Source organism: Fukomys damarensis, unplaced genomic scaffold (assembly GCF_012274545.1).
Source record: "Fukomys damarensis isolate Sample0158 unplaced genomic scaffold, DMR_v1.0_HiC HiC_scaffold_12, whole genome shotgun sequence".
NCBI lineage: Eukaryota > Metazoa > Chordata > Mammalia > Rodentia > Bathyergidae > Fukomys > Fukomys damarensis.
Genome location: NW_022900924.1, coordinates 32,883,320 through 32,896,095, shown reverse-complemented (window position 1 = coordinate 32,896,095; position 12,776 = coordinate 32,883,320). Strand labels below are relative to the sequence as shown.

At 36.6% G+C, this 12,776-nt stretch overlaps 1 protein-coding gene across 5 annotated transcripts in view; it reads left to right on the top strand.

The window, feature by feature from the left end:
* Positions 1–12,776, top strand: part of Pld1 (phospholipase D1) — a 202,076-nt gene that overhangs the window by 30,973 nt on the left and 158,327 nt on the right. Inside the window, exon 1 of one of the 5 annotated variants that reach the window (XM_010632404.3) lies at positions 1,522–1,656. The exons of the other annotated variants lie outside the window; for them this stretch is intronic. The gene's annotated coding sequence lies outside the window, so the exon portion shown is untranslated. Of the gene's footprint in view, positions 1–1,521; positions 1,657–12,776 lie in introns of those variants that run through there. 5 annotated transcript variants of the gene reach the window in all.

The window sequence follows — 12,776 nt, the reverse complement described above, 5'->3', positions numbered from 1 at the left end:
GTCCTCTAGAAATATTCTATTTTATTTTTAATGAGGTTTTAGCCACATATTGCATGTGACCTTAGTGTGTACTTATAACTTGTCTTTTTCTTCCAACGTCAAAGTAGTATTTCTCCTGAGGTTTGTTCCGGTATTCTAGCCTTCTCTTAGTTTTACCAGCAGGTGGGGTAATGGCTCCTTTTTGAGTCATCAGTCCACGAGGCTACTTTTCTCAGGGCTTCAATTGCCATCTCCCTCCTCCACTCCAAGCTGTCCTTCCACACCCCATTCTATAGTGACCCCATGGAACATCATTGATCCCTGACCTGGAGTCCATAGAGAGGTGGGCAGGGTGAGTGTTACATGGAGATATGCTCTGGGATTTTCATGACTAACATTGAGTAATATGCTAATGGCTTATGTTTCATAGGTTTTGAGTAACTTCAATTTTAGCAGAAATGTATATAAATCTACTTGGCAACAAGTAAGTTTTTTTCTTGACGTATTTGCTCCAATCTTGTGGTTTAGAAGGAATAATAAAGTAAGGAAACCTGGACTATTATATTAAAATAGAACTTATTTATAGAAAACATGGAAACAAGTCACTGGAATTTAAACTGTTTTTATGGCAGAAAATAAGGGTAAAATTGTATCTAATGTGAGCATATTATATTTAAAAAGCCAAGCATGGATTCTTATTCAAGCATGAATTCTTATTCTTTCCTAAGCAATATTCTGGAACATTATTGACTATGCACAGGATTTAACTGTCTTAAGGAAATTGTCAGCTTCAATTTTTTAGAAGGAAAACTACATTTAAATTGAAAGAAAACTACATTTAAATTTCTTACTTTGAAACCACAGTGTATGATAATATTTTAGAATGATACTATTTCAAAAAGCAGCTAAAAGATCTATTTAGAAAGACCATTTTTTTTGTCTTAAATATGTGATGAAAAAGAATTGTGATTTTAAAGATTTACAGACACCAAATCAGAATTAGAAGTTAGAAGTTTCTTTCATAAAGTTTCCTCTTGAATTCGTATTAATTTTTCAATCTTAGTGATTAATGATATTTTAAGATTATTTAATGTCATACAAAAGCCTGAAAGTCATGGTAGTCCGTGAATTTAATTCTCAGAAACAATAACTGCATATGTCTGTCTTATTCAGTGTAAAATTATAATGCTGTATGTTCCACGACCCCCACCCCACTGTGCAGAAATGTAAAAGTCGTTTCATGGCCCTAACAAAGGGCTGACTGTATTCTGCTTGTTTAAAATGAATCAGTCACCTTAATACAGTGTCTGAGGGGAGAGGAGGGAGTGAGTGCTCTCTTTGTTTAAATTTGTGTTATGGTTTTCTTGGGCAGCAAGTTAAAAAATGAAGCCTGACCCCTTAGCTCATTCTCTGTGTGGGTTGTATTTCTCGCTGCAGTCTATTTAACATATGGGGAGTGGTTTCAAGTTCATTACTGAACCTTATAGGCTGGAGAGCTTTGTGGGCTTGGCTCACTGAAGTTGCCTGTAGGGAGGAGGCCAAAACTGAGCTTGGGAACAGGACGCCTTCCCCTGTTTGTGTGGATTCTCAGGGTAATCAGCCCCCTCTGGAGAAGTTTCATAGTAAGGATTCTTTCTTTACCTTAATATGAAGCGACCGCTCTCACAGGGGCACCAGGTTAGTAAATAGTATTTTGAACTTTCTGTTGCATTTGTCAGATTTTCTTTCTGTGCTCATGACAGGCAGGAGAGTGGTCGTGTTGTTGCCGTGTTCTTTCAGAAAACAACGTAAGTTCATTGATCCTATGGAGGTGGGACTTGTGGTTCTCCTTATAATGTATACATTGTTTGACAACTCAAGGGGAAGCCAGAAGGAAAACACAGACTTGTATGTGTTGAATTTACAGTTCCAGAAGTGTGTATTTGTTTGTAAGCATTTTCAGTTCCTTTTTTTTTTGAATTCCTTCCTTTGTTTTCTCTCATTAAAGCTTCTAGGTGAAACTATAATTCTGTACCCAGTTGGCTTTATTTTTTTAGCATAAGCAGCAGCATTCTGCACCCCAGTTTGCCTGGTTCTGTCCCACCAACTTTGCTTACTTGTCTGATGTAAGGCTGGGTGGTCCTTGGGCCTACTCCTCACATCTTTACAATGAATCAGAGCATCAGTTTAATCTCCTGGAAAACTCTGGCACTTTTCTTGAATGTCTCGTAAGACACCTGTATAACAATCCATTTGGACAGAATATACAGGTGAGTTAAAGAGAAAAAATTCATGCTTCAGTATCATTATTTTTAATTCACAACAGACTCCTTAGATTAATTTACCCCATAAGAAAAAGCAACTGTAAAAATAGAGTGTGGCTTGTAAAACATGAAAGTAATGTCAATAGTAATAAAGAAATTATGTCACAAAAATTAAGTAGCAGGAGAATATCTTTCTCAATCACACTAAAGATTTAGAGAGCAATTTTGTCTTTGTTAATTTACCACCAAAATAATCAAATGCAATTGCTCTGTAAGAGTGGTTCATTTTGAGGAAGCCTTGAAGTTTGCCACACTTTATGAAATATAATTTTGCTTGCTTTTATGTTATTGTAAGCATGCTTTGGTTCAAGGGATTGTACTTGTGTTTTAAAACATGTTAATATTCTTGTGCTTTTGCTATACTATTCTTTTTTTGTTTTTTCCCATTGGGAAATACAGTGCATCAGAAAGGGTCTGTTCTTTCATCTTCTCCTCAGTTAAAAAAATAAGTTTTGATATTATATGCCAGACTATAAAGATCTCTTTTATCTGTGCTGACACTGACATTGTAAAGTTATAACTGCATGCCATTTCAGGGTTATAGAATTCTACTTTATACCCCTAAGAGAGCCATATAGTATATTATCACCCCTGCCTCTTTAATAGCAAATCCAAGAGGATATTTTAGTTTTCTGAAAAGTGCAAATATTTCTATATCTTTGCTATGTTTTGAATATACACTACATGTATGCTATTACTGCATATATATGTGCTATTATGTTATTAATTATTGTATGTTATTAATTTAAATATTAAAGGAGGACACTTGTCAATACAACTTTAGCTGCCTGATGATTTTAAAGAAAAATATTAAGACAGTTTACCCACTGATTATTTGCTAGTGCCTAATGGGTTTGGGCCAAATCTTAGATAGCTCACACAAAGCTCATTTGTGTCCAGTAGCTCTCAGTCTCTGTGTTCCTAAGTGCTTCATAGCTTTCTCATCTAGAGATGGTAATGAAGCAGAATACTACTGATAAAATCAATGTGGCCAAAAATAGAATCAGAGGGAAACTCCCTATAAAACAGATTTTAGGGGTTTTTCCTAGAGAATACTAAAGTAAGTTTTCTCTGAACATAAGGAGAAATAAAAAGCCCAAAATGGCCAAATAGGAGCATGTTCAGGACCCGTAAATTTAAGATAAAATGTCCAAGGGAAGCTAGGTTATTCCCAGTTTTAGGTTTGGAGCACACTCAGTGGTTCTTGATCATCTTGCTGGTCTTATTTAGCATCATTTTATCTCGTGTTTTGGCTCAAGTGAAGCAGAGATGGACATTTTCCTATGCTGTATACCACTGAATTTCTTCTTTCTTTCTTTCTTTCTTTCTTTCTTTCTTTCTTTCTTTCTTTCTTTCTCTTTCTTTCTTTATTTCCTTCTTTATTTCTTTCTTTTCTTTCTTTTTTTTTTTGTGATGGGTCTCATTATGTAGTTGAGACTGACCTGGAACTCACTATGTAGACCAGGCTGGTCTTGAACTCACAGTGATCCTCCTGCCTCAGCCTCCCAGGTACTGGGATTACGGGTGTGCGCCACCACGCCTGGTTTATACCACTGAATTTCAAACTGAGCTTTGAGCTGATAAACTTTTATCCTACATGCTTTCTTGTTGGCATTCAAAGTGCTCTGGATGCTGCACATATCTTGGACAGTTTATGAACCTATCGCATAAGCAAGTTCTTAGATGATGCCAGTTTTCTTTTAAAATGAATCTGAATTTCAAAGTCAGAGATAGATTTTTAGGCAAACTATTTCAACCTGAACTGGCCCACACTGGAACCCCTGGGAAAATTGAATGGCAGTGGAAGTTTAGGACTCTGAGGAAAGAAATGAGTAACTGGGTGCAGGTGTGATAATAGAGGCAGGTTTTCTGAGTGCTGAACCTTGAAAGATTTTTATCTGATAAGCTGGTTTTAGCCACACCTCAGATCACTCCCATTTCTATTGTTTTGATCTTTGTAATGTGCAGTTTGGGCTCTTGGTGGCTTTGCCAGCTTCATTCTGTGATTACAATAAACCTGACTTTTCTGCGCCTGACCTCATGATTCTTTTCTATAATCCTGCTCACTCGAGGTCTTGTGCTTATGTATCAGAAAGTGGAGGCTAGTATGATGTTATCCACCCCGGAAATGTACTGTTTTAGAATTTACGTAAATATTAACTTCCCAGAAGAATCGCAGAGGCTGAGGTCCCATTATAGTCATGGAGCTACTCCCTCATGAGATACTTGTTTCTTTCTAAAGAACCCAATTTAAATATAATCGGGCAGGTCTGCGAGCGGAAATAGTGGTCATAAGCAGGGGTAGTAACATAGTGGTCATAATATGAGCAATAGCAAGTCCTCAAAAGAAATTTCCTAGTGCAAACACTGTTTTAAACCTATTACTTAGTCTGCACAACAACCCTAAGGAATTGATTGCCTCTATTTCCCTCTTTGCAGCTGAGGAGCTGTCCCAGGAAAGTTAAGTGGATCCATGTCTGGGCAGCTAGTACATTGCAGTGACAATATGGTACCTTGGATGGCTGCAGTGGTAGGGGAAAAACTGATAGTTCTGCTTTATATAATCCAATGTTTATTATTAATGAGAAGCAACCCTGTAAATACTGACATCTGTGGCCTTCTTAGCAGAGGTGCTTCTGTTAACCCTCAGTCACCTGGGAAGGCGTGTGCTTTGTGTCCTTTCTGTGCTGGGATGAGGGGTGAGCTTGTGCCCCCCTTCTCCACCTGTTCTGTTGGTAAATAATCTGGTGAGCAGTCCTGTGATATAGAGGTTGGCTATGGTCAGTAGATAAAACTGATGGTGACTAATTTACCTGGAGAAGAAGCCCACTGCATCAAATCCTGACTTCTACTTACTAAAGCTAGTCTAGGAACTTTTGAGATATTTAAAGGTTAAAATAATAAAATCACTAAAGCTAGGAGAGTGGACCTTCCTATTGTTTAGTTTTCATGTTCCCTTCATTCCTGCCTAGTATGACTTCCTGTGATAATCAAAACTGTCTGTTTTGTCAGTCCTTAGTGCTTTTTGAAACTTAGCAGAATATGAGAAATGTTTTCTTTAAAAACATTAATGTGCATGTGAAAACTGATGGGCAAATAACATACTAGATTTGCTAACATTTGAAACCCTTATGTGACAATTAAATTTGGACAATAAAATAATTTAGCCCAGGTACAGTAAGGAGCTAAGTTAAATAAATAATAAAGGAAAGAAAATAGATCAAACAATAAAAATTATGATGGGTCAGATAGCACTTTATCTTGCCCAGATCAATAGAGGAAATGATAAAAGGAAAAGGTTAATTGATTTGGATTTTCTATGTAAGATGTAAAAGTTTTAAATACAAAAATGTTCATTGGACTGTTCTATTACCATTAGAATTCTAGTTGGAAATACAAATATCAAATAGTAGAAGAAAATTCCATGATGTACTATGAATACAAGAAGTGATCAAAATATATAGTAAATATTTAAATTAAAACTTGATTGCAGCAAGACTTATTTCCATTAATCTCCCTCAAACATTTCCTCTCACTTTGAACATACTTATACCACCACTATTGCCACTTTCTGAAGTAGTTCTGGAACGCTTCTTTCATGAATGCCTTCACAAGGTGTAAGCAAAACTGTGGCAAGTGCTGCTGCCAAGTGCCATCCAGTGGAAAGGGAGGCTTATGAGACGATGGTGTTGCCTGGCGTGGTGGCGCACACCTATAATCCCAGCACTCTGGAGGCTGAGGCAGGAGGATCGCTGTGAGTTCAAGACCAGCCTGGGCTGCATAGTGAGTTCCAGGTCAGTCTCACCCTGTCTCAAATAAACCAAAAAAAAAAAAAAAAAAAAAAAAAAAAAAAAGATGGTGTTAGATGGTGTATCCTCATTCACCTCTGGCTCTACCCTGAAGTCTCAAAGACCACGAGAGACTGTTTTTGTTCAGTTTAGGATGCTGAGGGAACTAGAACAGCGCAACTAAAGACATGAAAAAGAGAACTTCCAGAATTGCTCCAGAAAGTGGCAAGAATAGTGGGGTAATTGAGTGCAAAGCAAGTGGGAGTATTTTGAGGAGGACTAAAAGAAGTTTGTGTGTCTTTTATAGTAATAAATTATGAAATGTTAACATTCACTATATTTTTCAATAACCACATATTTATGAAAAATTATAATAAAAATAGTGATGGTAAAATGCTGGATATCTAACTACTGCATATCACATACTTGGATATATTAAAAATGTTCCTATCAATGTGGGTCGTGTGTAAAGAGACTGCAGAATGATTATTTTAAAGCATGGTCACCAATCACTGTTAGGAGCTGAAGGTGAAGGGTAGTTGAACAAAATGAAACTTTGTCTGTATCTATAGCTGTTCCTCATCCCTGGCATTACTGCTTGAGCTCTGCATCCTGTCAGATTAGTAGCAGAATTAGATTCTCATAGGAGCATAAGCCTTATTGTGAACCACAAATATGAGGAATCTAAGTTGTGTGCTCCATATAAGAATCTAATACTTGATGATCTGAAGTGGAGCTGAGGTGGTGATGCTAGGTGTGGGGGGCAGCTGCAAATACAGAATAACATTAGCAGAGACCCTTTTTTATTAAATATAATAATAATAATAATAATAATAATAATAATAATAGAAATAAAGGACAGAATAACTATGATGTATTTGAATCATCCTAATAACATCCTCCCTCAGTTTTCCAGTCCATGGAAAAATTTTCTTCCACAAAACTGGCTTCTTGGTGCCTCTTGTCCTCAGGTTGGGGACCATTACTTTAAAATAATCTAGGTCAAGGGGTTATTTTGAAGATGAATTTTCTGGTGGTTTATGTTTTCTTCATATGCTATTCTGCATGTTATTATTTTGTTATTTATTTATTTATATTTTTCTGTGGTACCGGGGATTGAAGTCCGGACTTTGTACTTGTGAGGCAGGCATGGTGCTGCTGAGCTAAATCCCCAGCCCATGAGTGCTAGTATTTTTTAAAATAATTACTTTATATTCAGAAAAAGCAAAAGAAAAAACAATAGAGAAAAAATATGAGAACAAAATATTCCAAGAATTGATAGACTAAGCTAATAATCTATTTGAGATAGTAGGTCTAAGAATGCTTTTAATTTCCTTGATTAAAAAAATAAATTTAAAATTTCCTTCACTAATCATTTATTATTTTTATAATTAAAAATGAATAGACTAAGACTATTAGAGTTAGAGCATAATCAGTCTTTCTAAAGGACAGAATAATTTTACTCTGGAGAATTATTTTGCTGTACTTACATATCATAATAGGAAATCGTGTTTTACTTTTTCCACATCAGGCTTAACATTTAGCCATATATTATAGTTGATCAATTAGAAGGTGGACAGTTGATTTTGTAAGAGATATGGGGAGAATCTCACTTAAATACTTGGAATACCCATCCAAGAAAGACACTTGGGTGGATTTTCAGTATGTCTAGATGTCTTAGTAGTAATTGTATCTAAAAGCAGTTGATGTGTAAAAGGAACAAGTGAACAGCTAAGATTATCCATAGAAGAGATGATTTGACTACAGTATTGGAGATGGAAGAAGCTTTAGAATAGTTGAACTCTTTGTGTCCTTTTCTAATTTTATAGATGAAGTCATTGATGCCCAGAGAGATTGAGTTCCCATGACTGCAGGTTCTAGTAGATTTTATTAGAGCCTTTTGGGGTTCTTGGATACCCCCTGCTGCTCTTTATAATATTCCATCCTCCCCATTTAACATATTTGAGTAACAATGAATGAAATTAGATTTCTTTTTTATCCCAGGTTGCTGAAAATCATAAGATGGTACCATTCACCACTTACCTAATGGTATTTGAGAAGGGAGGCAGATGGCTGATTACTTCTTCCAAGGAAAACCTCCCCATTTCACAACCATAGTTCTTATCCTCACTATTGTTTTATGATTTCTTTCCTTGAGTACTGGTTCATCTAACATACATCTGGCTTCCTGTTTATTCTGGAAGACAACAGGACACAGAGTGACTAGAGAACACTTGATACTGAACCTTGGAAGCTGCATTTTAACACCTCTGTTGATGTACAATTTACAATTTATAAAATTATCCCTCTTAAATGTTATTCAGTAGTGTTTAGTATATTTACATATTTATATGTGACCATTACCATAATCCACGTTTTAAATGTTTTCATTTTTAGGAAGAAACTCCTTTCTCCCTTCTTTTTTCTCCTAGCGCTAGGCAGACATTATTTTATGTTCTGCCTGTCTGGATTTTCCCATTCTGAACATTTCATATGAGTAGAATCTATTGAGAATCCTGGAAATTTAAATTTGATGGCCTGGTTACTGTGTGGGCAACTTTTTCTCAATAATGTCCCTAAGGATGAGATTAAGACTAAATAAATTAGTATTGCCATCTGTTTTGTTGGTTGTCTTACTTTTGTCTTCTTGAGTTTACTTATTAAAACAAATTAAAAATGTAATGTGAGATGACTATATGCTATAATGCAAATTTTTTAGTTAAACTCTTGTTATTAGTTGTGAAGAGTGAATTACTTGACTTATCCAGGTCCCAGTTTCCTTATCTATAAGATGGGGATGATAATGCTAGTACTTATTTTAGGGAGTCCTTATAAGAATTAAATAAAATATGGTTCTGGAAAAATTGGGTTTCAACTTGCTAAAGATTAAAACTAGGCCTGTATCTCTCACCATGCACTAAACTAAAATTGAAATGGATCAAAGATCTAAATATTAAAACAGAAACACTAAACCGGCTGGAAGAGAGATTCCATAGAACTCTTGAAGACATTGGTGTAGGAAAAGATTTCATGAACAAAACCTCACTTGAGCTGGGGATTTAGCTCAGTGGTTCAGTGACTGTCTCACAAGCAGAAGGACCTGAGTTCAATCCCCGGTACCAAAAAAACAAACAAACAAAAAAAACCCCAACAAAACAAAACAAAACCTCAGTTGAATGTGAACTAGCACAAAGAATCAATAACTGGGATCTCATCTTATTAAAAAGCTTCTACACTGCAAATGAAACCATCAACAATGTGAAGAGACAACCCATAATGTGGGAAAAAATTTTTACCAGCTGTTCCTCAGACAAAGGTCTACTATCTAGAATATATAAAGAACTTAAAAAAAAAACCAGAGGTCCCCAATTTAAAGACCCAATCCAAAATTGGCATCTGAATGAATGGATATTTCTCAGACAAAGAAGTAAAAGCACCAAATAAACATATGAAAAAATGTTCAACATCACTGGTCATTTGAGAGATGCAGATGAAAACAACACTGAGATTCTGCCTCACCCCTGAAAGAATGGCTGCTGTCATGAAATCAACCAATAAGAAATGCTGGTGGGGCTGTGGGGCAAAAGGAACATTTTCTCCACTGTTGGTGGGAGTGTAGACTGGTACAGCCACTGTGGAAATCAGTATGGAGATACCTCTAAGGACTAGGATCAGAGGTTCCATTTGACCCAGCTATTCCACTGCTGGGTATCTTCCCAAAAGAATTAAAAGAATCATACCACAGTGATATATGTACACCCACATTCATGGCGGCACAGTTTGTAATAGCTAAAACTTGGAAACAGCCCAATTGCCCATCAACTGGAGACTGGATAAGGAAAATGTGTTTTTAAAATGAAGTACTACTCAGCCATAAAGAATGAAAAATTAGAGACATTTATAGCTAAATGGATGCACATTGAGGTGATAGTCTTAAGTGACATAAATAGGACACTCGTGTAAATACGGATAGTTTCTCTGGTGTGAGAAACTGAAAGTATAAATAAGGATCAAAAGGTGTAAAAGATAATGTGAAATAGGAAGAAAAGGGGCAAAGGGGAAGGGCAAGTGGGAGGGTAGGAGAAAGGAAAGAAGGAAAAGAAAAAATATGAGAAAATGAAAAAAAATTAGAAACAAAGTCTTTGTAAATAGGGAGGGGTGGAGGGGTTGAAAGGAGGGCAGGGGAAGGGGGAAAAATAAGAACCAATATAGATTGTGTAAAGGTTCATATTTCTAATGATGAATGTCATTATATTGTATACCTAAAATGTTCCAATAAAATCTAAAAAATAATATATTTAAAAGGCCTACTACAGTGTCTGATGCATTGTGAATGTTAAATGAAAGTTATCTATTTATTGAAAAAAATTTTATTTCATTTTTTATAAGTTTATGTTCTACTAAGCATTAGAGGTAGCTTGCAAGAATATTTGTGTGTTATTAAACACACACACACACACACACACACACATGCACACAAGCACGCACTTGCATGCACAAAAGAATAAAACATTAAAGTCAGGGCTGGGTATTTAGCTTAGTGGCACTGCGCCTGCCTCCCAAGGGCAAGGTCCTGAGTTTGATTCCTGGTAACAAAACAAAACAAAAAACAAAAGAAAACAAAAAAACATGGGCCAGGGATGATAGTATTCGTAGAAACATAGTATCAGAGAAGATACTAGATAATACTAATGATAGCTAACAAACACTTATATAGCAGGTTTTTATTGAACATTATTTCATTGTTTTTCCTTGCGAGTTGAAGTACTACAGCCAAATCAGAAAGGGTTAGATGCAAACGGATAAGAGCTACAGGCCAGAAGGGACTTTTGCTGGTTTCTAGTCTACTCTTGTACTGTGGGAGATAACAACTTGGCTGGAACTTGAAGTGTGAAGGTGACATCAGCATCTCCTAATATGGACAGCTACTATTTATTTATATTGTGAACCCCCCCCCATATTGGGAATTGAACTCAGGACCTTGCACTTGCAAGGCCAGTGCAGCACCACTGAGCTAAATCCCCAGTCCCTGTATTGTGAGCTCTTATCATAAGCTAACTAGAATAAGAATGCAAAATGTGTTCAAAACTATGCATTTAAGATGGAGCATGGCCACACAAGGTGACCAATTTCTTTGTTAATAGTTCATTTTTACAAATGTTCTCACACATACTAAACTGAAACGCATGCTTTTTTAGGTGTCTCTACTCCTTTGATCCTCATACCTTCTACATAGAGAAAATATTTTTGACCAGGAAGTCCCAGATACTACAATTATCATGGCCCTTCCCTACCTCATTTTCCTTCTTAATCATGCAATCATGTTTATTTTTCTTTAGACTATGTGTTCCAACTCCATCCCTGTTCCTTGTTAGAGGGGAGGGCTTCCCTCTCAGATATGCCCTGTGAACTCCTGAGTGGTTCTTTTAAGTTTCCTTTCCAACAAGCCTGTCTGGGGGCAACCTTTTCCAGTTGTGAGGTTGCATACTTCCTCTTCTGGGCTTTTGTCACACCTCTGTTCATACTCAGACTTCATTGTCACCCTCCCTGGGTAGTTTGTGCTCCAGAGCCATTTTAGCACCTGACACGCTGGAACTACTAAATGTAGTGGAAGAGAGAATATCAACACTTACTTAGATACCGAACTATATCAGGTTTTAGAGAGGCATCAGGTATGAGACATGCTTTGGACAAAGAGTATCTAGGCAAAATTTGATTAAGTGGGGCTGGGGATTTGGCTCAGTGGTTCCAGTGCCTGCCTCAAAAGCACAAGGACCCGAGTTTGATCCCCAGTACCAAAAAAAGCAAAAGCAAAAACAAAACAAAACAAAACAAAACAAAAATTTTGATTAAGTGAAGGTGGGGGCAGACAACCAAAAAACCCAATGAACCTCCTTTCCTCCAAAGCAGCATCCTTTGGGGAAGAAGCCTATAAAGTCTTCCATTTGGTTATTCTGCTATTCATCTTCACTTGGTGAAAATGTACATTCATATCCTGAAATAAGCAAGGTGCTTGTTGGTGGGGTAGAGTTAATACCTACTGCTTTTGCTTAGAGACATTTAGATAATGTGATCATAACATTTTGACAGTGTGGCTGAATAACAAGTTCACAGTAGACTCTTTACCAGTATTTGAATACATGCTGATAAAGAGTCCAAAGTTATGCATGTGTTTTAATTTGAGATTATAGCAGTTTTTCATGGAGTATGAGGGAGCCTTTTCTTTAAAGCATGCATAAAGGATTAGAAGAATTATGTTACTGGGACAACAAAAGAGTATGTCTATGTCTAAAGGAAAGAACATGGAGCTCACTAGCATTTTCTGTGCTTCATAAAAGGTAGTCCACACCTTAAATGGATCCATTAAGAACTCAGCTAGAATTCTGTAGATGGAGTGAGCCCAAAGCTGGTGATGTTATCTGGGAGTCTCAGGATTCAGGGTGTTCCTGCTCTGATTTTTTTTAGACACTGTGTACCCCAGGCTGGCCTCAAACTTGTAGCAATCCTCCTGTTTGGTTGTGCCTACTCTCAGAGCTAAATTTAACACATGTTCACTCTGTGGATCCTAGGAAATATTACCTCCTGGATCCTTGCCATTTGAGTTTGAATTTGCCAGTCTTCCCCCACCTATTTGAGTCTTTGCTGAGTTGTTACAACACCAGACACCTAAATAAATCCATCTTCTCCTTTTTTTTTTTTTTTTTTT